Source organism: Pristiophorus japonicus, chromosome 3 (assembly GCF_044704955.1).
Source record: "Pristiophorus japonicus isolate sPriJap1 chromosome 3, sPriJap1.hap1, whole genome shotgun sequence".
Classification (NCBI taxonomy): Eukaryota; Metazoa; Chordata; class Chondrichthyes; family Pristiophoridae; genus Pristiophorus; species Pristiophorus japonicus.
In genome coordinates, this window is record NC_091979.1 from 250,216,254 (window position 1) to 250,242,867 (window position 26,614).

The 26,614-nt window shown below is 45.2% G+C and overlaps 1 protein-coding gene across 16 annotated transcripts in view; it reads left to right on the forward strand.

The window, feature by feature from the left end:
- Positions 1 to 809: 809 nt before the first annotated feature.
- add3a (adducin 3 (gamma) a) overlaps positions 810 to 26,614 on the forward strand; it is a 341,424-nt gene continuing 315,619 nt past the window's right edge. For 11 of the 16 annotated variants that reach the window (XM_070876514.1, XM_070876515.1, XM_070876520.1 and 8 more), the window contains exon 1: positions 1,671 to 1,805. The gene's annotated coding sequence lies outside the window, so the exon portion shown is untranslated. Of the gene's footprint in view, positions 882 to 1,670; positions 1,806 to 2,077; positions 2,099 to 2,171; positions 2,259 to 2,302; positions 2,563 to 26,614 lie in introns of those variants that run through there. The other 5 variants (XM_070876511.1, XM_070876521.1, XM_070876513.1 and 2 more) reach the window with 5 other exon arrangements.

Below are 26,614 nucleotides of genomic sequence, written 5' to 3' on the forward strand. Positions count from 1 at the left end.
AATGGTAACGTGGGTTTAAAATGTGTAGATTAATGTACATACACAGACTGCATGTTTTAAATCAAAATATGTCTGTTTTAATTTGGGGATGCAATATACAGTCAAGTTAATTATCTCCAGAGGAGAGGAAATGCTCAAATTTGGGGTGCAGGCTATATGCACACCAAAATGGTACTTCCCGACCGCCAAAATTTATTCTAATAGCTCCCAATTTAATCTCAGCTAGCTGTCCTGTTTTTTTGTATTAGATAATGACTTTTTTCTTGGCATTCAACACATGGCTTGAAGTTTCTGGTTCTCTTTGTGTTTTACATCTGTGGTAGATACCACCCCTCCCCCAACTCACTGCAGAGTTCACTAAATTCCCTCATTGTGCAGTCCCCACCCAGTCCACATTTGGGGTCAACAGTGTTGGCAAGTATGTTCATAGCAACACTGAGAAAGTTGCAGCAGTTTTGACTAAGGCTATGCTGCAACTATTTGTGAATCCATGAATATATCCTCCGTTTTATTCAAGTTGTGAGGAAAAGCTGAAAAATGTTGCATACTGTACTGTGCTTTTAGTCTCCCCCGCTAAAAACAGATAACACTGCACAAACTTAAAAAAATGCAAAATGAGTTTTTTTGCAGAGCACAGACTAAAGTATGTATTTCTTATTTCATTTCACGTCTTGTAATACTGCAGTCTTCCAGCTGTTGGCCTCATGATGAGTGCTGTTACAGAGTAGTAAAATCTCTGCACCAATTGAAACTGATCAATGCTGAAAGGCTTTATCAGCTATTGCACATGCAGTTAAAAAAAACAGATCACACCATACCCAAAAAAACCCACACAGGATCCACGCCTACTTCTTTCTGTTACAGCTTCTCAGCAGGATAAGGTAGGAGGGCAAGAGACTGAACATTAAAAAAAAACTCTTTTGAGCACTAATTTGATTTCCTTGTAGACGTGTGCCTAAATCTAGTTAAATGCTAACATTAATCGAAGGAGTAAAGATTTTATGAGAAGGGGCTTTGGTGTTAAGCATAGCAGCTGGGGTGGGACATCTCTGTCTCCCTCCCTCAGGTTGCTAACTCTACCAAGACTCCATGAAATTTAACTCGCCAGGCAATCGTGCATATACTGGGGAACACATAAAGACTTTAAAAATAAAAATATATCGCTATTTAAGTTTGTCACCCCCAGATAGTCACCCCGCCCCTTTTTCCACCGCAAGGCTTTTTGAATGAATTATCATCAGTGGTCGATTTTAAAAGCCCGGGGCCAGCTTCATGCAATGTGTTCTTTTGCACTTTGCGGGTTGGTAATGATACTCAAAAAAGTAAAATTGCATATGGGGGGTGGGGGGAGGAGAAGAAAATACGCATTAATGTATTAAGAAAATATTGCACCCCGGCAGTCATCCCCGCCCCTTTAAAATACACTCACAATGCAATGCATGATGTAGAAGCTTACCGTAAGCTAGGCTTCATTAATGCTTGTTGAATTAATAAATCAAAAAAATAATTTAACAGCCTACTTAAAAAAATCTATCATTCGTGAGGAGATGGATTTTTTAAAATATAGAAATAACCGTTTTTTTCAAATTGGGCTCGAGTGTTCGGTCTCGCGCGAGGAAACCCTGGGTTACCCGGTCGCGAGGGCGGTGCGCAGGCGCAGAGGCTCGGGGCCGCGCGTCGTGTCGGCTTCTTCCTGCTGAAGATACCCGCTGGAGCGGCGATTGGAGCAGCCGCGCGGTGAGAGGATTTAACGCCAGCCACAATGCTTTCGGATGCGATGTGGGGAAAAATAGGACTATAAAGAGGTATCGATCCACCCCACCACCAACCATCCTTTCTTTTTATATTTTTGTACCTATGTTTCAGGAAGATGGGATAGGTGGGGGATTAAAAATAAACACAATCCGTGTCCGTGCACTCAAGAACATGCTTTTTATACACACGCGCGCTTGAAAGGTTTTTTTTTAAAAGAATTTTACCCAGCCACTCTGGTTAGGAGCGATCAAATGGTTTCTCTCTCCTACCCCGCCTTCCATCCGAATGATCTGTGTGTAACAGATTGCTGTATAAATAAGCCTTTCAGTTGTGTAACTAAATGGTGAGTGAGACTGAGGAGTATGTGGTGTGGGCGCTTGACGCCCCTCCAGCCCCGGCGTGGTGGTGGTGGCTGCTGCTGTTCGCCCACAGCTGCATAATGTCCTGCATATTTTTTTCCAATAGTTTTGATGCAGCAGCGAGTTTCAACCGGTTTTTAATGAGTAGGTTGTGATTGTGGCAGTTTCGGTGTCTCCAAATTCTGGAGCGGATTTAGAATCATTTCGTGGATTTATTTTTGCGGAGGTTGCACGGATTGTGTTTGCTGAGTTTCCCCGCCCCCCGCTCTCCCGGTGTGGTTGAGGTGGACGAATTTTAATAGTAAATAAGTTGACTGAATTTCATAGCGGACAGTAACTTAAAAAAAAATTCAACCACTTAATACGCGATAATCGCAGAGGATCCTTTACTAAGATCTGCTTTGTAAATGGACTTTGCGTGAGGCATTAATACAACAAATGGAATCTGGTAAACAGTGATGTTTTGTTTTCCAACTTGTATTACAATGTGCTAAATGATCGTGTTGGGAAATCTTTAGGGACTTGACGTGTTGCCTTAATAATAAGTAGAATTAGTATTAATTGTTTAACAATTTTTAATGTGGGAAGTAACTTTCCTTGGGAATTGTTGAGATGTGTGATAATTTTGCCCGTCTGGGAGAAGTCCCCTCGTGGCCTCCGGGCTTGTTTTATTAATTTTTGGAGCAGTAGCCTTTCTGTATGCAGACCGGATTTGAAAGATCTTTGAAACTGTTTATACACGCGTAGTGTATGTAACTTTCATCACATTGTGCATAGGGTTAGATACTGAATTAATGTAATCTGATAAAATGCTGCATTGGATTTCATTGTTACATTTGTCTGAACAGAGGTCAGACTGTATAATTTGTGCGGTATGCATTTGTTATGCTTAGTAGTTTGTATGTCTACTGTTGAAACAATTTTCTTTTCAAATGGTTGGAACAGAAGTTTTTAATTCTTGTAAACAATCAGGTCTTGGATGTGTGTTGTGCATACTTAGCAGAAGTCTTGACTTGGTTGAGTCGGCATATGCAGTCTAGCTGTACTCCGCCAATTTTGTATGGGATTGGCACGGATACCAGGGCTAACTCCTGCTTTTCGACAGGATCTCTTGCGTCCACTTGAGAGAGCAGACGAGGCCTCGGTTTAACGTCTCATCCGAAAGACGGCACCTCCGAGTCTTCCAGTAGTGCACTGGAGTGACAGTCTAGACTTTTGTGCTCCAGTTTTTGGAGTGGGACTTGAACCCGCAACATTCTGACTCCGAGGAAAGGTGCGACCAACTGAGTCACGATTGATGAACAATGGGTAGGCTCATGGTGACATATGCATCCAATACTTAAAATTGTAGTGATGACTATTATATGTTCACCTACAATATGCTGCTCAGTGTGCCATTGTATAGAACAGCAATTATGTTATTGATTCGAAAAAATTAGTTTCAAGACAGCAATTCAAGCTTCTGGTTCAGAGGTTTGTAACCTATTTGAGCTTCACTTGCAGCAAGTGTATAAAGCTAACTGAGATTGAACTAGCATATCCATCCTCCTACAGGTGTTAGCTGTGGCTCAGTGAGTAGCACTCTTGCCTCTGAGTCAGAAGGTTGTGGGTTCAAGTCCCACTCCAGGGGCCTGAGCACAAAATTCTAGGCTGACAGTGCAGTGCTGAGGGAGCGCTGCATTGTTGGAGGTGCCGTCTTTCGGATGAGACATTGAATTGAGGCCCCATCTGCTCTCAAGCGGACATAAAATATACCATGGCACTATTTTGAAGAAGAGCAGTGGAGTTACCCTGGCCAATATTTATCTCTCAATCAACATTACCAAAAACAGATTATCTGGTCATTATCACATTACTGTTAGTGGGATTTTGCTTGCGTGACTTGGCTGCCTCATTTCCCACATTACAGCAGTGACTACACTTCAAAAGTATTTAATTGGCTGTAAAATGCTTTGAGAGGTCCGGTGGTCGTGAAAGGCGCTATATAAATCCAAGTCTTTTAAAGGAGTATGGTACCCATTGTATGATATGATGTACCTTTATGTTGAGTATTGTAATCTGATTTATTGCTTTGTTTATTTATGCTTTGTGCCTTGTGCAGAACAGTCTTTGAGAGTTGAATTTCTGAAGCTGTTATCCGGTGATATGTTCTGTGCACACTATGTAATGAAACAGAGTCTCAATTTACCAATTTAGCATGTGACACAATTTGCCATCAACCTGCTTGCGATGTTTTTGGAAGAAGTCATGTTTCATAGTGATTTTATCGGCCGAAAGGAAGCACAAAACCAGTGCTTTGTGACACTGGGGTTGTGTTCGCAGTCCCTGTGGTGGTTTAACTGTTCCTGGGACCTGGTACTAAGTCTTTCAACTGTTTCCAACTTCTAACACTTTGAGGGTGAGTACGAGCACTTGTGTTATTGCCTCTTTCTGTGACGCACTGACATGAGACAAAATTTCCACCAGTTTACTAAGAGTTTTAGGAGATTCCTGAGCAAAATTAAAGCTTCTAGCGCCTCGGTGGATGAGTACATTGCTTTGTTTGATATTATGCCAGGCAGGTTGAGAAGGTTCCGATGTGATCCTTATCTTAGCCAGGGCAGCAATGGGGCACTAAATAGGAATAGGAAATAAGAAGTACATGAGTTTGATTATCATCCAGTAGCTCGACTCCTGTGATGTCTGGGTCTATGAATGTCTGGTGAGGAAAGCACCAAGCTTGGCTGAAGTGCTATCTTTGAAGATGCAGTAGTCTACTGCCAATGTTCAGGATCACGCTTGAAGAATAGTCACTTGGAAGTGACTGCTGATGCAGTACTTGGGTCACCACACCTCCGGAGAAGTGAGAATTTTGTGAGCTGTGGGTGGTATTTTTTTGCGTGTTCTGTGCAAAAAAAAAAGAAGCTGGGCACTGATTGTGTAATTGAATCTCTGATTGCAGAACATCATAAAATTATGTCAATGAAGCTCATCAATTTGAATCACAGCATTGTAACTTGCTACTGGATTTGACATAAATTGAATTCAAGACATTTGAGCTTGGTGGAAAATGTCCTTTGTGACCGTAGTACACACTGCTTCACTCTTCTCCCTCCAAAATGGAGATAAAATTGGATGGTGCATGTGAATAATATTTTCATCTCCTAGGACAAGAATTTTGAACTGAACCTAGATTGATGGGATTGTAATTTTCTCCCTTTTAAGGACATACTAAAGATATGAAAGATGCTATATAAATGCAAGTTGATTGATTTCTCTTTCTAGCTTTAAGGGTGCTGCAATACATGGGTTTGAGCAGTTTAATCCAGTTCTCCTTGTATGTTGGCACATGTGGCAAATTGCTTTAATTTAGGATTTTCACAAGAATGGCTCACATGGGAATGGGAAAATTACATGGATGCAGTGAAGGGTCCTATTCTAGGGGTCAAGTTTTGCGCTTAGAACGGCACAACCCCGACATCGACGCCCGTTTTTCGCGGCCAAAAGTGCGACAAAAACGTACCTAGGAATTCGCGGCCTCCCTACTGGTCCCTCGACGCGGCTGCAGAGATCAGCGGGGGGCGGAACCACAGCGTCGCGCCAATTCTGGAAGTGCAGGGGGATGGGGCTAACTTAAATCCGAGGACGTCGTGCCGGCAGCCCTGCGCATGTACGTTGGAGCCGTGCACATGCGCAGTAGGTCACAAAGATTGGCACTTGGCCATTTTTAAAGGAACTTGCTGATTTGTTTTGTGGACCTCTGGAAAGGCTTGTGATTGAATCTTGGTGATTTTTTGTGTCTGAAGGAGTGCTTTTAGCAGCACTGTTGAAGAAATCACCTGCTGAAATCAGTGAGTGCTGCCTTTTGCTGCTAAACTTCCAGAACAAATACTGCATAGGTGCATGCAAAATAAGGACTGTGTGCTTTGAAACAACGTCCACCAAGAACAAAGAATTTCTTGCATGAGGAAGTGGAGATATTAGTAAACATCATTGAGCAGAGATGGCAGGAGCTGGATACCAGCAACAGAGGTCACATAAAAGTGCCACCTAAAGAAATGAAGAAACGCTGGAACCAAGTTGCAGAAGATTACTGCGCATTGGTGCATATCATGAGATCTGGAAGCCAGTGTAAAAAGAAATGGCACGACCTTGGTCAAGTAGTTAGTGTAAGTAATATTTTCATTTTTAATGTAATCGTAATTGTCGTGACTGTATGTCCCACCCTGCAGAAAGACGCACTCTAAAAAGTTATATTTTACTCTTTGCAGAAGAAATTGGCCCACAACAGAAGGGAAGCAACTTGAACAGGAGGAGCCATGCCCAATCTGCATCGACTAACACCCTTGGAACAGAGGGTAGCTGCTATGATGAGTCGTACATGGAGAAAAGCAATCCGTACAGCACAAGCTGGGCCCGCGCGTGAGGAAGAGGGTAAGTCCTGAAAATGCATCATGGCCCTTCAAATCAACCTGCTGCCTGGCCTGCTATGTGTGAAAGTACTCATGCCACCCATCCTGCCCCTTCCTTTTCTGTTAAACATTTGACTTCTGATATATTTTGCAGAACATGATGATGATGATGCCAACCCTGAAGATCTAGAACAAGAACCAGTAAAACCAGATGCGGACGATCCAGACTGGATGCTGGCGGTGATGACTGAAATGTCTACAGGGAGACCTTCCAAATTAATGTTTGAGCCCACATTAAGGGGCATCAGAGTTTCAACCCCTTGCATAGGTTCTTGTTCCACCTTCCATGGTTTTGATTCCGACATTGCGGGCCCCAGTGGTGCTGGTGATGTAATGGAGCAATTTACACCCATTCACCCACCATCCCAGCCCATGGCTCGCACCCGAGTGCCGGATGCAAGACCCAGGGCCGCACCATCCCAGCTCGTGCCTCCCACTCTGGTGCTGCCGTCTGGAACGTCCCACCGTCCCAGCCCGCGCCTCTCACTCTAGTACTGCCGTCTGGGACACCAAGCGTCCCACTGTCCCCGCCTGCGCTTCCCAGTGCAGTGGTGCCGCGAGGCAGACCCAGGCAGAGGAGAAGGAGATTGGAGACACGCTCTCCTGAGATGCAGCGTGCAACAGATGCGGCTCAGATTGTGGCATTGGGTATGGAGACCGATGAACTTACCTGATCACTCATCGGTAGCGTCAGTGCAGTGGGTGAAGAGGTGACGGTACTGACTGGAGAAATAGCAGTAATGACACGGGAAATTAGGGAGGGAATGTCCGAGGGAGTGCAATCGACGGCACAGGCCGTCAGGGAGAGCATGCAAGCGACGGCACAGGCCCTCATGGAGATAGCTGCTGCAATAAGGGCACACAGCCCCACCAATCAAATGACACTCCCATGAAGAAGTGAACATTCACCGAGATGTGGATGAGAGATGGTTGCAGCCTTTCTTTGCTGCTTTTGTTCTTGTTCTTGATGTAGCTGTAGTAGCGTTTTCCACATTGAAATTGTTTTGTAACTTTTGTAACTTTACAAGTTTATAAGTGATAAAGTTTTTAAGTGATTTTAAAAAGTCATATTAAAAAGTAAAGTTTGATACAACAAATATTTTATTAGTGATGTTAACTTTTCAATAAAATATTTTTTCATTAAAACTGAATCATGTTCCATTAACACAACACAACATAGGAACAACTCCAAAAAATAAACATGTCCATGTGCAACAGTTGTCGCAGAGCCCTCCGGCATCAGTAATTGTAGCGTTCACGGTTGAGCTGCTGGCGCAGGGCTCGTGCAATAGTTAAAGGAGCACAATGGATGGCCCTCCTCCGACTTCGTGCTCCGGCATCAGGCACTTGCATGCTTTCCTGATCGTCACCATCATCCTCATCCTGCTCTTCCAAATTACTTTCATTAGGCACTGGCCCCTTGTGGGTCTTCTGGACCGACAATCTGAGGAGAGTATTGCAAGTGGCCTCCGGGAATGGTCCAGGCATCGGAAAAGCTGTTTCAATATGCCAATGGTACTCTCAATGATGCTGGGCGTCGCAATGTGCGCCATGTTGTATTGACGGTCAGCTTCCGTCCGTGTGACGCGTAGGGGCGTCATGAGCCAGGTGGCCAGGCCGTACCCTTTGTCTGCCAGTAGCCAACTCTGCCCTTCTGGCTGCTGCTCAAACACGTCAGATATAACGCTGTCGCGTAGGATGAACGCATCATGAGTGCTGCCAGGGTATCTCGCATCGACTGATATGATGCGCTCCTTGTTGTCACACACGAGCTGCACATTGATGGAGTGGAAACCTTTTCTATTCCTGTACTGCTCGGAATCCTCCACAGATGCTCGCAAGGCGATGTGGGTACAATCAATGTAGCCCTGTACCTTTGGGAAGCCGACAATCCTGAAGAAGCCCACAGCCCTGTCATGGATCGCTTGTGCGGTCATTGGGAACTTGATGAAGTCATTCCTCCGCGCATACAGTGCAGCCGTGACCTGGTAAACGCAGGCATGTATTGCACGTTGAGATGGCACACACATCTCCAGTTGTAGCCTGAAACTATCCTGAGGCATAGAAGGCAAGTGCAGCTGTTACCTTCACTTCAACAGACAAGGCAGTTGGCGTTCTGCTTCTGGGCTGCAAATCTGCTCTCAGCATATCACAGATCTCAATGACCACTTCTCTGCAGAAACGCAGCCTTTTGACACAATCAGCCTAGCTCATGTCCAGGTACGAGCGCCTGGCTCGATATTGCCGATGTGGATAAGGTCTCCTGCCCATCAGCCTATGGGCTATGACATTCCTGTGCGGTGAACTCTAATTAATTCTCTTTTATGCAGTGAACCATCGCATAATCCGTGGTGTTGATAATGCAGCACCCATATTTGAATTACAAATTTAACTTTTAAACTGGCTGGCTGGCTCTCCCTCCTGGTGCTTTGCACGCCTACCCTGTCTCTTGGCCGAATGGCCTGCAGCCTATAAAAATAAATTCACAGCTGTGGAGGCTGCTGCGTTGCCTCTGTGTGTGGCCCCAGCCATGTCCCTCCCCTGTCCCCTGGCCGAGTGGCCTTCGCCTCCTCTGCAGCTCGAAGGCTGCTTCCTCCCTCTTCGGCTGCTGTCGAGCCACTGACGTCGCCCCTGTCCCCGGCCAAATGGCCTCAGCCTCCTCCGCAGCTCGAAGGCTGCTTCCTGCCTCTCGGCTCGAAGGCTGCTTCCTCCCTCTTCGGCTGCTGTCGAGCCACTGACGTCGCCCCTGTCCCCGGCCAAATGGCCTCAGCCTCCTCCGCAGCTCGAAGGCTGCTTCCTCCCTCTTCGGCTGCTGTCGAGCCACTGACGTCGCCCCTGTCCCCGGCCAAATGGCCTCCGCCTCCTCCGCAGCCCGAAGGCTGCTTGCTGTCTCTTTGTCTGCCATCGAGCCACTGACGCCGCCCCTATCTCCTACGTGAAAGGCTTGCTTGAAACACCGCAGCTCGAAGGCTGCTGCTGCTTCACACGGGTAGGAATATTCAATATTTTTTATTTGCTTTATTTATAATTTTTTATTCAGGATGGCTCTTTATTTGTATAAGTGAGACTGTTGAATGCTTGTAGAATTTAATTACTTCCCTACGCCTGATTTGTAACCTAGGCCTGATTTCTAAAGTGTAGGCAAGATTTTTCTGAGCGTACAAAAATCTACACTTACTCCATTTTAAGTTAGTTTGGAGTAAGTTTTTACTGCCTAAACTTGCAAAACAGGCGTAAGTGGCCAGACACGCCCCCTTTGGGGGAAAAAAATCTATTCCAAAATGAAACTGTTCTAACTGACTAGAACTGGAGCAAACTAAATGCCGAGAATTGCAATTTTTAAGATACTCCATTCTAAACTAGTTGCTCCAAAAAAATAGGAGCAACTCAGGCTGAAACTTGACCTCCTAATATGGAGTTTAAAGAAGATTGTTCAGTTAGAACAGAGGGAAATCTCTCCTTCTCTTCCTCTCTTAGGCAGTCCCTCGAGGATGACTTGCTTCCACACTAATGAGTTCTCAGGTGACTAATGAGTCCAATGCGGGACCTACGTCTCTGTCACAGGTGGGGCAGACGGTGGTTGAAGGAACGGGTGGGGTGGTTGGGTTGTCGTGCGCTCCTTCCACTGTTTGTGCTTGGCTTCCGCTTGCTCCCAATGAAGAGACTCGGTGTTGGCGCCTTCCCAGATGCTTCTCCTCCACTTTGAGCGGTCTTGGGCCAGGGATTCCCACGTGTCAATGAGGATGTTGCACTTTTTCAACGAGGTTTTGACGGTGTCCTTGAAGCATTTTCTCTGCCCACCTGGGACTCGCTTGCTGTGTCGGTAGCTCTGAGTAGAGCACTTGTTTTGGGAGTCTAGTATCGGGAAAGCGGATGATGTGGCCCGTCCATCGGAGCTGATCGAGCATGGTCAATGCTTCACTGCTGGGGATGTTGGCCTGAGCGAGAACAATGACATTGGCGTGCCTATCAGGTTGGTATGCCTACAAAAGGAGTGATGCTGATTCTGGGTGGCAGAATAATTCATTTAAGGGTGGGTTAGACCACACCTGGTGTACTGTGAGCAGTTCTGAACACCACACCACAGGAAGAATATATTGGCCTTGGAGGGAGTGCACCGTAGGTTTACCAGAATGATACCCGGACTTAAAGGGTTAAATTACGAGGAGAGATTACACAAACTAGGGTTGTATTTCCTAGAATTTTGGAGGTTAAGAGGTGATCTGATTGACGTTTTCAAGATGTTAAGGGGAACTGATAGGGTAAATAGAGAGAAATTATTTTCACTGGTTGGAGATTCTAAAACTAGGGTGCAACGTTTAAAAATTAGAGCCAGACCTTTCAGGAGTGAAATTAGGAAACATTTCTACCCACAAAGGGTGATAGAAGTTTGGAGCTCTCTTCAGCAAACGACAATTGATGTTAGATCAATTGTTAATTTTAAATCGGAGAATGATAGCTTTCTGTTAACCAAAGGTATTAAGGGATATGGGCCAAAGGCGGGTATATGAAGTTAGGTCACAGATCAGCCATGACCTCAATGAATGGTGGAGCAGGCTCGAGGGGCTGAATGGCCCACTCCTGTTCCGATAAAAGTGGGAAAATTGTCCAATTCATCTTGAGCACAAAACTGATGAAACAAAAATGTTTAAATATCAAGTGATTTTTTTTTCACAGAAGTACAAGTGAAGACTATTTTTAGTGCCTTATTCTAGATTACTGTTACGATTTGTTTGTTTTTCCTGTGATCTTAATAGTAAATAGGAGGAACCCGAACACATATATCCATCAAACTTTGGTGTGTGGTTTAAATCCCGTTTTTGAAGAGGGCTAGTTAAGTCGTTTGAAAGTATGTCAATTCTCCCACTGGTACAGGTACTGATGCAAAGCTGAATGGGCTATCAGCAATTTGACTCCTTTACTTCAGGAGCACAAATTTATTGGCTCAATGTAACTACACCGTCTCGGTGAGTAGCCTGTATATTTAATATCCTGCATGCACTGTTCCCATTAAACAATGTGGCCACACATTGGTCCGGAGGTCCCACTCAGGCCACCCAACGGCTTTTAAATGGAAAAGCCGCACATACGCAGAAATTTGAATGGGACACGCAGCTAGTTAAAAGGGGACTGCACACCCCCAAATAATTAGACGGTACATTGCCTGCTTGCTAATCTGATTTCTACACCTCCTGTCCTCACATCCCCTCAATCTCCTCACATCTGAGGCACTATCTAATTACTTCCTCACCACCCCCATCTCTGTGGCCACCTCCAATCCCACTGCCCTCAGATGGTGACCACTGCTCTAGCGCTCTACCAAATCCTCACTTTGTAGCCATATATGGCATGGCTGCCTCTTTGTTGACCAGCTTATTATCTCTGGATACATTTATCATTATTGTGATAATGTAACTTTTTTCTGCATTATATTTCATTTAAATCCTATTTGGACATCAGAAATTTGTTACTGGGGAAAAACGGCAGGTGAAACATTTTCAGCAAACATTTTGAGCAACTTTTGGGGAAACCGCTCATGTGGACATAGGAAGTTATACTGAGACTGGGGGGGAAAATGACACACAAGTGTGTTTTTTTTTTAGTGACAACCAGCAGTATAGTTTTGTGGCGTGCATGTAGATATAATTGTAACCTATACTATCTGTAATAGTCTTGCAGACTTCCACTTCCTGTCAACTCTTCCCGTTATAAATTCCCATGTTCAGTCACATTTCTACCTTGGTAAACTTGTTACACTTTAATAGTACTCTTGGCGGTGCAGGCTCGAAGGGCCGAATGGCTTACTCCTGCACCTATTTTCTATTTTCTATGTCAGTGGAAGCTGTATCGTATCCCCAATGCAGAATGTGCAATTGCAGCATAAGTTTACGTAGATAGTTTTCATTATAAATGTGAATATAGGAATTTATAACAGAAATATAAGGACAGAATCCATGACTCTAAAATGGGGACTGAATTATGTCTTTAGCCTTTTTATCCTTGCTTCACCTGGTCTTGACTCCCTGTGTCCAAAGCCCTGGGAGATGCACACAGACACACACGGATCGTTCTTTTTAAATAAGATAGGCAAATGTGCCGCAAACTGTATAAAACAAGGAATGATATATTTCGCTACTCTCCTCAAACTATAAAACAATAAAGACACCATTAATCTTCTCTGTCAAATATAGTTTAAATAGAAGTTACTTGCTGTGGCTTCAATCTGACTTAACTCGGCTTAAAACATGTAGCTGTTTGACTGCAACTCTTTCAGTCTTGCAACCAACAGTCATCAATAGCGACAGTTGACTATTCAATATGAAGTCCAGTAACCTGTATTAGGTGATACTTGACCACCGAGCTGGCCAGCAGAGGATTGCAGCCAATACATGACCCTTTACTGTTAACAAAGATCTGTTTATCAGTCTGCCATCCTAGGGTGGGCATGTTTGTTAGTATTGTGCCAAGGTAGCTTGGGACCATCACTGCATTTGTGCTTTGCCCACAGAAATACAATCTAGAATGGAATAAAATACATTGGACAACTGCATCTCTCATGATTGCCTTGGATCAACAAGTATCCATCAATATTGAAAGAACATTTTTTATCAATCTTTACGGCAGAGGATACTAACAATATTCCAGCAGTAGATAGCCAAGGGGCTGGGGAGGGAGAGGGGGGCGGGAGGGGAACTTAACACAATCACAATCACTAAGGAGGTGGTACTCAGTAAGATAATGGGACTAAAGGCAGATAAAACCCCTGGACTTGATGGCTTGCATCCTAGGGTCTTAAGAGAAGTAGCGGCAGGGAAAGTAGATGCATTGGTTGTAATTTACCAAAATTCCCTGGATTCTTGGGAGGTCCCAGCAGATTGGAAAACTGCAAATATAACACCCCTATTTAAAAAAGGAGTCAGACAAAAAGCAGGAAACTATAGACCAGTTAGCTAACATCTGTGGTTGGGAAAATGTTGGAGTCCATTATTAAAGAAGCAGTAACAGGACATTTAGAAAAGCAAAATTTGGTCAGGCAGAGTCAGCATGGATTTATGAAGGGGGAGTCATGTTTGCCAAATTTGTTGGAGTTCTTTGAGGATGTAATGAACAGGGTGGATAAAGAGGAACCAGTGGATGTGGTGTATTTGGACTTCCAGAAGGCATTTGACAAGGTGCCACATAAAAGGTTACTGCACAAGATAAAAGTTCACGGGGTTGGGGGTAATATGGATAGAGGATTGGCTAACTAACAGAAAACAGAGAATCGGGATAAATGGTTCATTCTCTGGTTGGCAACCAGTAACTAGTGGGGTGCCGCAGGGATCAGTGCTGGGACTTCAACTGTTTACAATCTATATTAACGACTTGGAAGAAGGGACTGAGTGTAACGTAGCCAAGTTTGCTGACGATTCTAAGATGGGAGGAAAAGCAGTGCGTGAGGAGGACACAAAAAATCTGCAAAAGGACATAGACAGACTAAGTGAGTGGGCAAAGATTTGGCAGATGGAGTATAATGTTGGAAAGTATGAGGTCATGCACTTTGGCAGAAAAAAAAATCAAAGAGCAAGTTATTACTTAAATGGAGAAAGATTGCAAAGTGCCGCAGTACAGCGGGACCTGGGGATACTTGTGCATGAAACGCAAAAGGATAGTAATATGTGCAGTCAAGTAGAATAAATTAAATATATTTTTGTAATGAGACAATTGGTATTCCAAATTTTTCCTTTAAGTTTTGTAATGCTTCATTAAATGCAATTTGTTGTTTAGTAGAACATGCCACAAGTGTTTACATTGTACATTAATGATTTGGACGAGGGGATTAAATGTAGTATCTCCAAATTTGCGGATGACACTAAGTTGGGTGGCAGTGTGAGCTGTGAGGAGGATGCTATGAGGCTGCAGAGCGACTTGGATAGGTTAGGTGAGTGGGCAAATGCATGGCAGATGAAGTATAATCTGTGGATAAATGTGAGGTTATCCACTTTGGTGGTAAAAACAGAGAGACAGACTATTATCTGAATGGTGACAGATTAGGAAAAGGGGAGGTGCAATGAGACCTGGGTGTCATGGTACATCAGTCATTGAAGGTTGGCATGCAGGTACAGCAGGCAGTTAAGAAAGCAAATGGCATGTTGGCCGTCATAGCGAGGGGATTTGAGTACAGGGGCAGGGAGGTGTTGCTACAGTTGTACAGGGCCTTGGTGAGGCCACACCTGGAGTATTGTGTACAGTTTTGGTCTCCTAACCTGAGGAAGGACATTCTTGCTATTGAGGGAGTGCAGCGAAGGTTCACCAGACTGATTCCCGGGATGACGGGACTGACCTATCAAGAAAGACTGGATCAACTGGTCTTGTATTCACTGGAGTTTAGAAGAATGAGAGGGGACATCATAGAAACATATAAAATTCTGACGGGTTTAGACAGGTTAGATGCAGGAAGCATGTTCCCAATGTTGGGGAAGTCCAGAACCAGGGGTCACAGTCTAAGGATAAGGGGTAAGCCATTTAGGACCGAGATGAGGAGAAACTTCTTCACCCAGAGAGTGGTGAACCTGTGGAATTTTCTACCACAGAAAGTTGTTGAGGCCAATTCACTAAATATATTCAAAAAGGAGTTAGATGAAGTCCTTACTACTAGGGGGATCAAGGGATATGGCGAGAAAGCAGGAATGGGGTATTGAAGTTGCATGTTCAGCCATGAACTCATTGAATGGCGGTGCAGGTTCGAAGGGCCGAATGGCCTACTCCTGCACCTATTTTCTATGTTTCTATGTTTCTCTATGTTTCTAACCCCCTCGTCTAAATCATTAATGTACAATGTAAACAGCTGGGGCCCCAGCACAGAACCTTGCGGTACCCCACTAGTCACCGCCTGCCATTCTGAAAAGTACCCATTTACTCCTACTCTTTGCTTCCTGTCTGACAACCAGTTCTCAATCCATGTCAGCACACTACCCCCAATCCCATGTGCTTTAACTTTGCACATTAATCTCTTGTGTCGGACCTTGTTGAAAGCCTTCTGAAAGTCCAAATATACCACATCAACTGGTTCTCCCTTGTCCACTCTACTGGAAACATCCTCAAAAAACTCCAGAAGATTTGTCAAGCATGATTTCCCTTTCACAAATCCATGCTGACTTGGACCTATCATGTCACCTCTTTCCAAATGCGCTGCTATGACATCCTTAATAATTGATTCCATCATTTTACCCACTACCGATGTCAGGCTGACTGGTCTATAATTCCCTGTTTTCTCTCTCCCTCCTTTTTTAAAAAATGGGGTTACATTGGATACCCTCCACTCGATAGGAACTGATTCAGAGTCAATGGAATGTTGGAAAATGATTGTCAATGCATCCGCTATTTCCAAGGCCACCTCCTTAAGTACTCTGGGATGCAGTCCATCAGGCCCTGGGGATTTATCGGCCTTCAATCCCATAATTTTCCCAACACAATTTCCCGACTAATAAGGATTTCCCTCAGTTCCTCCCCCTTACTAGACCCTCTGACCCCTTTTATATCCGGAAGGTTGTTAGTGTCCTCCTTCGTGAATACCGAACCAAAGTACTTGTTCAATTGGTCCGCCATTTCTTTGTTCCCCGTTATGATTTCCCCTGATTCTGACTGCAGGGGACCTACGTTTGTCTTTACTAACCTTTTTCTCTTTACATATCTATAGAAACTTTTGCAATCCGTCTTAATGTTCCGTGCAAGCTTCTTCTTGTACTCTATTTTCCCTGCCCTAATCAAACCCTTTGTCCTCCTCTGCTGAGTTCTAAATTTCTCCCAGTCTCCAGGTTCGCTGCTATTTCTGGCCAATTTGTATGCCACTTCCTTAGCTTTAATACTATCCCTGATTTCCCTTGATAGCCACGGTTGAGCCACCTTCCCTTTTTTATTTTTATGCCAGACAGGAATGTACAATTGTTGTAGTTCATCCATGCGGTCTCTAAATGTCTGCCATTGCCCACCCACAGTCAACCCCTTAAGTATCATTCGCCAATCTATCCTAGCCAATTCACGCCTCATACCTTCAAAGTTACCCTTCTTTAAGTTCTGGACCATGGTCTCTGAATTAACTGTTTCATTCTCCATCCGAATGCAGAATTCCACCATATTATGGCCACTCTTCCCCAAGGGGCCTCGCACAACGAGATTGCTAATTAATCCTCTCTCATTACACAACACCCAGTCTAAGATGGCCTCCCCCCCTAGTTGGTTCCTCGACATATTGGTCTAAAAACCATCCCTTATGCACTCCAGGAAATCCTCCTCCACCGTATTGCTTCCAGTTTGGTTAGCCCAATCTATGTGCATATTAAAGTCACCCATTATAACTGCTACACCCTTATTGCATGCACCCCTAATTTCCTGTTTGATGCCCTCCCCAACATCACTGCTACTGTTTGGAGGTCTGTACACAACTCCCACTAACGTTTTTTGTCCTTTGGTGTTCTGCAGCTGTACCCATATAGATTCCACATCATCCAAGCTAATGTCCTTCCTAACTATTGCATTAATCTCCTCTTTAACCAGCAATGCTACCCCACCTCCTTTTCCTTTTATTCTATCCTTCCTGAATGTTGAATACCCCTGGATGTTGAGTTCCCAGCCCTGATCATCCTGGAGCCACGTCTCCGTAATCCCAATCACATCATATTTGTTAACATCTATTTGCACAGTTAATTCATCCACCTTATTACGGATACTCCTTGCATTAAGACACAAAGCCTTCAGGCTTGTTTTTTTAACACCCTTTGTCCTATTAGAATTTTGCTGTACAGTGGCCCTTTTTGTTCTTTGCCTTGTGTTTCTCTGCTCTCCACTTTTCCTCATCTCCTTTCTACCTTTTGCTTTTGTCTCCTTTTTGTTTCCCTCTGTCTCCCTGCATTGGTTCCCGTCCCCCTGCCATATTAGTTTAACTCCTCCCCAACAGCACTAGCAAACACTCCCCCTAGGACATTGGTTCCGGACCTGCCCAGGTGCAGACCGTCCGGTTTTTACTGGTCCCACCTCCCCCAGAACCGGTTCCAATGCCCCAGGAATTTGAATCCCTCCCTGCTGCACCACTGCTCAAGCCACGTATTCATCTGCGCTATCCTGCGATTCCTACTCTGACTAGCACGTGGCAGTGGTAGCAATCCCGAGATTACTACTTTTGAGGTCCTACTTTTTAATTTAGCTCCTAGCTCCTTAAATTCATTCCGTAGGACCTCATCCCTTTTTTTAACCTATGTCGTTGGTACCAATGTGCACCACGACAACTGGCTGTTCACCCTCCCTTTTCAGAATATCCTGCACCCGCTCCGAGACATCCTTGACCCTTGCACCAGGGAGGCAACATACCATCCTGGAGTCTCGGTTGCAGCCGCAGAAACGGCTGTCTATTCCCCTTACAATTGAATCCCCTAACACTATCGCTCTCCCACTCTTTTTCCTTCCCTCCTGTGCAACAGAGCCAGCCATGGTGCCATGAACTTGGCTGCTGCTGCCCTCCCCTGATGAGTCATCCCCCTCAACAGTACTCAAAGCAGTGTATCTGTTTTGCAGGGGGATGACCACAGGGGACCCTGCACTACCTTCCTTGCACTGCTCTTTCTGCTGGTCTTCCATTCCCTATCTGGCTGTGGACCATTCACCTGTGATAAGACCAACTCGCTACACGTGCTACTCTCGTCATTCTCAGCATCGTGGATGCTCCAGAGTGAATCCACCCTCAGCTCCAACTCCGCAACGCGGTCCGTCAGGAGCTGGAGGCGGATACACTTCCCGCACACGTAGTCGTCAGGGACACTGGAGTCGTCCCTGAGTTCCCACATGGTACAGGAGGAGCATAACACGTGACCGAGCTGTCCTGCCATGACTTAACCCTTAGATAGGCAACAACAATGCTAAACTTTACTCACTGTTATAGAAGAGAAAAAAGAAAAACTACTCACCAATCACCAGCCAATCACTTACCCCCTTGGCTGTGACGTCACCTTTCTGTTTCTTTCTACTTTTTTGCCTTCTCCCTGTAGCTACACAAGTATGCCTCACCAACGAACTCCCGACGCCTCTCCACGCACCTCTCGCCGACTCTGGGCCCCGGACTCCCTGCTGTGCCTTTTAAAAGCCTCACCAACGAACTCCTGACGCCTCTCCACGCACCTCTCGCCGACTCTGGGCCCCGGACTCCCTGCTGTGCCTTTTATAGGCCTCACCAACGAACTCCCGACGCCTCTCCACGCACCTCTCGCCGACTATTTATTGTTAAATCACATGCCATTCAAGTGCCTTTCAACTTAGAAGGCAAAGTTTCATAGAAACATAGAAAATAGGTGCAGTAGGAGGCCATTCAATGAGTTCATGGCTGAACATGCAACTTCAGTACCCCATTCCTGCTTTCTCGTTAAATGTGGTATCTTCAAATTTGCGGATGACACTAAGTTGGGTGGCAGTGTGAGCTGCGAGGAGGATGCTATGAGGCTGCAGAGTGACTTGGATAGGTTAGGTGAGTGGGCAAATGCAAGGCAGATGAAGTATAATGTGGATAAATGTGAGGTTATCCACTTTGGTTGTAAAAACAGAGAGACCGACTATTATCTGAATGGTGACAGATTAGGAAAAGGGGAGGTGCAACGAGACCTGGGTGTCATGTTATATCAGTCATTGAAGGTTGGCATGCAGGTACAGCAGGCGGTTAAGAAAGCAAGTGGCATGTTGCCCTTCATAGCGTGGGGATTTGAGTACAGGGGCAGGGAGGTGTTACTACAGTTGTACAGGGCCTTGGTGAGGCCACACCTGGAGTATTGTGTACAGTTTTGGTCTCCTAACCTGAGGAAGGACATTCTTGCTGTTGAGGGAGTGCAGCGCAGGTTCACCACACTGATTCTCTTGATGGCGGGATTGACATATCAAGAAAGACTGGATCAACTGGGCTTGTATTCACTGGAGTTTAGAAGAATGAGACAGGATCTCATAGAAACGTTTAAAATTCTGACGGGTTTAGACAGGTTAGATGCAGGAAGAATGTTCCCAATGTTGGGAAAGTCCAGAACCAGGGGTCACAGTCTAAGGATAAGGAGTAAGCCATTTAGGACCGAGATGAGGAGAAACTTCTTCACCCAGAGAGTGGTGAACCTGTGGAATTCTCTACCACAGAAAGTTGTTGAGGCCAATTCACTAAATATATTCAAAAAGGAGTTAGATGTCATCCTTGCTACTAGGGGGATCAAGGGGTATGGCGAGAAAGCAGGAATGGGGTACTGAAGTTGCATGTTCAGCCATGAACTCATTGAATGGCGGTGCAGGCTCGAAGGGCCGAATGGCCTTCTACTGCACCTATTTTCTATGTTTCTATGAAACTTTGCCTTCTAAGTTGAAAGGCACTTGAATGGCATGTGATTTAACAAAAAATAGGACTCTACTCCGAACAAAACAAAAGGATCTCTATCACAAGCAAACTAAATGTATTTGAAAATTAGAAAAGAAAGAAAGACTTGCATTCATATTGTGCCTTCCACAACCTTTGGATGTTCCAAAGTGCTTTACAGCCAATGAAGTACTTTTTGAAGTGTCGTCACTGTTGATTTCATTTAATGAATCTAAAGTATTCTATACCTTAGCTGAAGTCATATGCCGAGAGAATGTTGGCTTGCATGGTCAGTTAGGACATGTCTGATGCTAATATGGCTTTGTTTTTTTTTAAATGAGGGGAATAGCTATGCAGACTCTAAAAATTACATTAGTTACCGTATCTTGAGTAGAGGTGTTGCAGTGAGAAGAAGGCTTCAAGATTCGGTTTGTTAACCAATAAGTGTCTGTTTCTTCTAAGTATGGACTTAAATTACTGGAAGACACTTTATTGTTGAATTCTCAAAGAAATGTTGCATATTCCATATACGTAGGTAAATAGCCTGCAAAACTAGTAAAGAGGTTTACCTAGATTGAAAGAAGCAATTATTTAAACATATCAAAGCATAGTTTTTGAAAGAATTTTTAATATGTCGCAGAATCCTGTCAGCACCATAAAATGCTGCCTTCTGTTTGTTTTTGCTCTTCCAGTGCAATTGCTACATTTTTGAGTTAAAACTTAAGATAACAACCAACTTGGAATTCCTTATAAAATCCAAGAATGGCTACACAATTTAGATTCCAGAGTAATATTCGGATTGGATTAATGTAACTGCTAATGCTACTGGAAATTGTATGGATTGGAGGGTTGATAAAGCTATACTGTATTGGTTGAGCAATTTTATTTACACAACTTGGAAAGGCAACAATGGTGAGACATACAGAAGGATACAGATAACGTGCAATAATAATTGCTCCTAATATTTAGAGGAAGTTTTAGAAATCAATAGATAATATAGAAGACTTAATTTGTGACAGAACATGGCAATACTCAGTATTTTCAGGGCTGTGCACATTTAAGGATTTAAATAATCTTTTGCTGGATAAAATCTTGCCTCCCAAGGAGTGTCTTAGTTAGTGCAACAATAGACCATTAAAATTTAAACAAAGATAAGCAACTTTAAGCCTCAGTCTAATTTGTGATAATGCATTTTGGGTAGAATGGCCTGATTCTGGCCAGCTTGTGGTCTGCAAATGTATAACTTATTAACAATATTTTGGCTTTCCATTCGAAACAAATTAAAGCACTTTGTCATTTGCATTGTAAGAGAAGGGCAGTGGTATACCACACTCTAACTTTGCTCTGGTTAAGGCTATAGACTCCTGATGATTTTCATGGGTTTTGGATTTCGTTTGCTTCAAATTCTTGCAGATTTTTGGTTATTAGCTTTAGGATTCATTGGTTAAAGGCAATCAATCTACTATTTTTCTTACATTTATGTCTGCTGCCTTACTTGCCCTGATGGCTATAAATCTGAGTGCAACTGGTATTTGGTGGAATCCACCTGAGACACAATTTCCTGCAGCTAAACGTTGGTAAGACCGAAGCCATTATCTTTGGTCTGTACCAGAAACCCTTGCCACCAAGTCCATCCCCCTCCCCAGCTGCTAACTCAGGCGGAACATGATTGTTTGTAATTTCAGCATCCTATTTGACCATGAGCTCGGTTGAGTGCATGGACCAAGCTTAATGTGAGGGTACATTTTCCCCCATGATTAGTACTTGCTGTTATGTATGCAACCCTATGTAACCAGCGTATCACCGCCACCAGAGGGCGTATCTGTTGTCCCAAGGGTTCCCAGCATCCCTTGGGAGCACTGTATATAAGCAGGCTCCCATGCTGTACCAGCACTCTGGAGTTAGAATAAAGAGACTAAGGTCACACTTACTCATGTCTACAGTACTCAGTTACATTGCTCTATTTGAGACATAACAACTGGCGATGAGATAACGAACCACCATGCAAAAATGCAGAGAACTGTTGGTATCCTGGAGAAATTCTCAGAAGGGGACGATTGGGAGGCCTTCGCAGAGCGACTCGACCAATACTTCGTGGCCAATGAGCTGGAAGGGAATGCGAACGCTGCCAAACGAAGGGCGAGTTTCCTCACCGTCTGTGGGGCAACAACCTATGGCCTCATAAAGAATCTTCTTGCTCTGTTGAAACCAACAGCCAAATCATATGAAGAACTGTGTAAGCTGGTCCAGAAGCACCTAAATCCGAAGGAGATCGATTTTACACATGTCAACAGTCTGAAGGCCAGGAAATGGCGAGCTACGTCGCCGAACTAAGGCGCCTTGCAGGACATTGCGAATTCAATGGATTCCTGGAGCAAATGCTAAGAGACTTCTTTGTGCTTGGCATTGGCCATGAGGTTATCCTTCCCCAAGAATTGATTGTTGAAACACCGAACCTAAGCAAAGCCGATAGCCCAGGCATTTATGTCCACCAGCGATAACACCAAACAAATTTCGCAGCATAAAGATGTTTCGGCAAGTACTGTACACAAAGTAGCTTCGTTTTCAGGCAGGAATGCATATGGCAGAACGTACACACCTGCAGCTGCATGACCTCAGATGACCCAGAGTCCGCCATCAGGCGTTAATGCGAGGCAGTTGTCATCTTGTTGGCGTTGCAGAGGTAATCATCGAGCCCATCAATGCCGCTTCAAACAGTATGTGTGCAAAGGCTGTGGAACAATGGGACACCTCCAGCGAATGTGCAGATGAGCTGCAAACCCTGCAAACCACCACGTTGCAGAGGAAGACCGATCCATGGCAGATCAAACTGAACGAGAGACTCAAAACGACGAGGCAGAAGCATACGGGGTACACACCTTCACCATGAAATGTCCACCGATCATATTAAAAGTCGAACTGAACGGAATTCCAGTGTCCATGGAACTGGACATGGGTGCGAGTCAGTCTATAATGAGCAAAAAGGCCTTCGACAGGCTGTGGTGCAACAAGGCACACAGGCCCAATCTGAGCCCTATTCATACCAAGCTGAGAACTTACACTAAAGAGCTGATCCCTGTAATTAGCAGCGCAGCAGTAAAAGTCTCCTGTGATGGAGCAGTGCACGAACTCCCACTGTGGATTGTACCAGGAGATGGCCCCACATTCTTCGGCAGAAGCTGGCTGGGAAAAATCCATTGGAACTGGGACAACATCCGAGCGCTTTCGTCCGTTGACGACGCCTCGTGCCCAGGTTCTGAGCAAGTTTCCGTCGTTGTTTGATCCAGGCATCGTAAGTTTCTCGGGGGCGAAGGTGCAGATCCACTTGGTTCCCGGTACACGACCCAACCACCACAAGGCATCGGCGGTGCAATATATGATGCAAGAGATAGTGGAGATCGAGCTGGACAGGCTGCAACGAGAGGGCTTCATCGCGCCGGTGAAGTTCAACGAGTGGGCCAGTCTGATTGTTCTGGTTCTCGAGGGCGATGGCACGGTCAGAATTTGTGGGGACTATAAAATAACGATTAACCGTTTTTCGCTGCAGGATCAGTACCCGCTACCCAAGGCAGATGACCTATTTGCGACGCTGGCAGGAGGAAAGACGTTCACCAAGTTGGACCTGACCTCGGCCTACATGACGCAGGAGCTGGCCTTACCTGCATCAACACTCACAAAGGTCTGTTCATCTACAATAGATGCCCGTTCGGGATTCGATTGGCCGCTGCTATTTTCCAAAGGAACCTGGAGAGTCTGCTAAAGTCCGTGCACCGTGGTTTTCCAGGACGACATATTGATCACAGGTCGGGACACCATCGAACACTTGAAGAATCTGGAAGAGGTTCTAAGTCGGCTAGATCGAGTGGGACTCGGGTTGAAACGCTCGAAGTGTGTTTTCCTGGCACCAGAGATCGAGTTCTTAGGGAGAAGAATCGCGGCAGACAGCATCATACCCACCGATGCCAGGATGGAGGCAATCACGAACGCGCCGAGACCACAGAACGTGACGGAGCTGCGGTCGCTCCTGGGACGACTCAATTATTTAGGTCATTTCCTATCCGGGTTAAGCATCTTGTTAGAACCTCTACATGTGCTGCTACGCAAGGGAGATGACTGGGTATGGGGGAAATCACAAGAGACTGCTTTTGAGAAAGCCAGAAATCTGTTATGTTCCAACAAACTGTTTGTACTGTATGACCCATGTAAACGTTTAGTGCTAGCTTGCGTTGCGTCTTCATACGGAGTCGGGTGTCTGTTACAACAAGCAAACGAATCGGGAACATTGCAACCAGTCGCTTACACGTCCAGGAGTCTGTCCAAGGCCGAAAGGGCCTAAAGCATGATTGAAAAAGAAGCTCTGGCATGCGTTTACGGGGTTAAAAAAAAATGCACCAGTATCTGTTTGGGCTTAAGTTTGAGTTAGAAACTGACCATAAGTCACTCATATAGCTATTCTCAGAAAGCAAAGGTATTAATACCAATGCCTCTGCTCACATCCAAAGATGGGTGCTCACGCTGTCTGCATATAACTATGTAATTCGCCACAGGCCAGGCACAGAGAACTGCTCTGATGCTCTCAGTCGGCTACCACTGCCCACCATCGAGGTAGAAATGGCACAGCCTGCAGACTTGCTCTTGGTGATGGATGCATTTGAAAACGAAAAGTCACCCGTTACAGCCCGCCAGATCAGGACCTGGACCAGCCAGGATCCTTTACTGTCCCTGTAAAAAAAAAAAAAAAAAACCTGCGTCCTCCATGCATCTCCAGCGTCCCAGCGGAGATGCATGAAGAGGTCAAGCCGTTCCAAAGGCGTAAAGACGAAATGTCCCGACAGGCGGACTGTCTTTTGTGGGCTAATCGCGTGGTTTTGCCTAAGAAAGGCAGGGAAACGTTCATACGCGACCTACACAGTACCCACCCAGGCATAGTAATAATGAAAGTTATAGCCAGATCCCATGTGTGGTGGCCCGGCATTGACTCAGATTTAGAGTCTTGCGTGCGCCAATGCAACACTTGCTCTCAACTGAGCAATGCACCCAGGGAGGCACCGCTAAGTTTGTGGTCACGGCCCTCCAAACCGTGGTCTGGGATCCACATTGATTTCGTTGGCACGTTTCTAGGCAAAATATTTTTGGTTGTTGTGGATGCTTATTCAAAATGGATTGAGTGTGTAATAATGTCTGTAAGCACATCCATTGCCACCATCGAAAGCCTACGAGCCATGTTTGCCACCCACGGCCTGCCTGATGTCCTTATCGGAGACAATGGGCCGTGCTTCACCAGCGCTAAATTCAAGGAATTCATGATCCGCAATGGGATCAAGCACATCACATCTGCCCCATTCTAGCCCGCATCTAACGGCCAGGCAGAACGAGCAGTCCAAACCATCAAGCAAAGCTTGAAACGCGTGTCGGAAGGCTCCCTGCAGACCCGCCTGTCCCGAGTCCTGCTCAGCTACCGCACCAGACCCCACTCGCTCACCGGGGTTCCCCCAGCCGAGCTGCTCATGAAAAGGGCGCTCAAAACAAGGCTCTTTCTAGTCCACCCTGATCTCCAGGATCATGTCGAGGGCACGCGGCATCAACAAAAAATGCACCATGATCGTGCAAATTTGTCACGTGATATTAAAGTTAATGACCCTGTATTTGTGCTCCACTATGGACATGGTCCCAAATGGCTTGCTGGCACTGTCATAGCCAAAGAAGGGGGTAGAGTGTTTCAGGTCAAACTCGCAAACTAAACTGCGATTCACAGACTGCCACGAGCAACCTGAAGAGGACACCACCAACTTCGACCTCGGACACACACATACAAGTGGCAACCGACATGACAGTTGACCACGAAGCTGAACTCGCCATCCCCAGCTGCGCAGCAGCCCAGCGAAGGTCCAGCCAACTCACCTGCACCTGCATTTGTACCGAGACGATCAACTAGGGAGCGGAAAGCCCCAGATCGTCTCGCCCTGTAAATAAGTGTACTATTGACTTTTGGAGGGAGTGATGTTATGTATGCAACCCGATGTAACCAGCATATCACTGCCACCAGAGGGCGTATCTGTTGTCTCGGGATCCCTTGGGAGCATTGTATATAAGCAGGCCTCCCATGCTGTACCAGCACTCTGGAATTAGAATAAAGAGACTGTCACACTTACTCACGTCTACAGTACTCAGTTACATTGCTTTATTTGAGACATAACACTTGCCAACACTAATGTTCTCAGGTTTGTGAATGCAGAACAGCCATTTGGTTGTGATACTGGAAGTTGTAGAATTCTACCCCAGTGATCAATTACTGTCAGAAGATTATAGGATGGGCGGTAGTTGGGTTTATCAAACTAAGTAAGAGTTTTTGCATTTAACAACCATCTGCATCCTTAATCTTGAAAATGTTGGAGTCATAAATTCACGACCAAGGTGAAAGCATTAATTTATCATCATCATCATCATCATCATCATTGGCAGTCCCTCGGAATCGAGGAAGACTTGCTTCCACTCTAAAAGTGAGTTCTCAGGTGGCTGAACAGTCCAATGCGGGAATTACAGTCTCTGTCACAGGTGGGACAGAGAGTTGTTGAAGGAAAGGGTGGGTGGGGATTCTGGTTTTCCATACGCTCCTTCCCCTATCTGCGCTTGATTTCTGCATGCCCTCGGCGACGAGATTCGAGGTGCTCAGTGCCCTCCCGGATGCTCTTCCT